The sequence below is a fragment of the Liolophura sinensis genome, chromosome 6 (assembly GCF_032854445.1).
Source record: "Liolophura sinensis isolate JHLJ2023 chromosome 6, CUHK_Ljap_v2, whole genome shotgun sequence".
NCBI classification, from domain to species: Eukaryota; Metazoa; Mollusca; class Polyplacophora; order Chitonida; family Chitonidae; genus Liolophura; species Liolophura sinensis.
This window is the reverse complement of record NC_088300.1, coordinates 3,980,638-3,982,849: the sequence shown is the minus strand read 5'-3', so window position 1 is coordinate 3,982,849 and position 2,212 is coordinate 3,980,638.

Below are 2,212 nucleotides of genomic sequence, written 5' to 3'. Positions count from 1 at the left end.
GCATATGCTGGTGATTTGCTTGAGTAAATGCCCGTCATCTGTCCGAGGGTACGTGTCGTCTGACTGAGGGGTATGTCATTTGGTCGAATGTGGCCTGGTGGTTTGCCAAGAGTGAATGCTGATGGTTTGTCAAGAGTGAATGGTGATGGTTGTTAATAATTTGCCTGAGTGATTGTTGATGGTTTGCCAAGAGTTAATGCGATGATTTGTCAGGAGTGATTGTTGGTGGTTTGTCTGAGTGAATATTGATGGTTTGTCAAGAGCGAATGCTGGAGGTTTGTGAAGAGAGAATGTCGATGGCCGAATGTAGTCTGATAATTTACCAAGAGTGATTGTTGATGGCTTGTTAATAATTTGTCTGAGTGAAGGTTGATTGTTTGCCAAGAGTGAATGCTGATGGTTTAAAAAGAGTGAGTGTAGATAATTTGTCTTAGTAAATGCAATGGTTTGTCTGATTGTTGGTGGTTTGTCTAAGTGAATATTGCTGGCTTGTCAGAGTAAATGCTGGTGATTTGCCAAGAGTGAATGCTGATGGTTTGCCCAAGAGTGAATGCTCGTGGTTTGTCAAGAGTGAAGGTTGATTGTTTGCCAAGAGTGAATGCTGGTGGTTTGTCAAGAGTGAGTGTAGATAATTTGTGCTGAGTAAATGCAGATGGTTTGTCTGATTGTTGATGGTTTGTCTAAGTGAATATTGCTGGCTTGTCAAGAGTGAATGCTGGTGGTTTGACAACGAGTGAATGCTGGTGGTTTGCCAAGTGAATGCTGGTGGTTTGCCAAGAGTGAATGCTGATGGCTTGCCAAGAGTGAATGTGATGGTTTCTCAAGAATGAAGGTTCACGGTTAGCCAAGAGTGAATGCTGATTGTTTGTAAAGAGTGGAGGTTGATGGTTTGCCAAGAGTGAATGCTGATGATTTGTCAAGGGTGATTGTCAGTGGTTTGTCAAAAGTGATTGTTGATGATTTGTCTAAGTGAACGTTGATGGTTTGTCTGAATGTAGATTGGTGGTTTGTCTAAATGTATGTTGATAAAGTACCGATGGTTTATCCGGTGTATGACATCATCTGTAAAAGGGTAAACCGTCGTTTCTCTGAATGTGTTAATTATTCTCTCTCACTCTCTCTCTCTCTCTCTCTCTCTCTCTCTCTCTCTCTCTCTCTCTCTCTCTCTCCTCCCTCTCTCTCTCTCTCTCTCTCTCTCAATAAACGCGCATGTTAGCGCTTTTATATTTTACCCAAAGATTTTCAGTTGCCGTCAAGTTTATGCAGTGTGTGTGAATATCGTATAAAGAAGCACTAGACTTCTGCAGGTTGCAGCTTAATTTTTCTCATTTTTCATCTCTTCTCCGGTGAGTTCACCTTTTATCACATGGACAGATGTCATGTCTAGGCTCTTCTTTTTCACCCTGTATTTGTGTCTATTTATGTGTAGCTTGTTATCTTGTAAGCAACCCGATTTTCAGGCAGGAATATACCCCGGCTAAATTCGCCATGGTAACCAGTCTGAGGTATGGAATCTGCACGTGTCGAGGCTGCAGACGCACCCGGATGTGACTCACGTGACCAGATACAGAAAGTGAAGACAGTAATGCTGTTTGACGGTTTTATTAGTTGACAGCAATACCCTGGGCATGGTATGCGGGCTGACAGCTCCTATTTGTATCCACAGCTTTCCAATCTGGGATATACGCTTATACTGTACAGGAGTGGTAAATTGAATGGATTTTAAGGTTTTTATCGAAAAAGTTACACCAATTTATGCTAAAATGAATTTACCATGTCATTTTTTTCCTTCCAAGAAATTCAACTAGAAATTTACATCTCCTTGATATCAGCTGATGGCCTACCTATTCATCACCGACATAAATCTTACCAAAAACAAGTAAATATAATTAACAGACGTTATACGTAAACACTATCAGATGTCCTTAATAAACATGCGTTCTTCAAAGCTGAGAGCTTCCAGCTGAAGCACGATGTGTTAGTTTTCAGTGCTAGCATTACACTCGCTATGACAATTAAAGCGGTTTTATTGGGTACTGGCAGCATTTTTGTGAGATAATGACATATACATATGTAAGTGTTGTGAGAATGCGGAAGAATCTGGTGTTACGCAAAATACACGTGCAGGCCTATTATGGTCGGTTTACCCATGTTTTCTGACGATCCTAACATGATATTTGCCTTGTTTTTCAACTGCCCACAACTTGTTCTC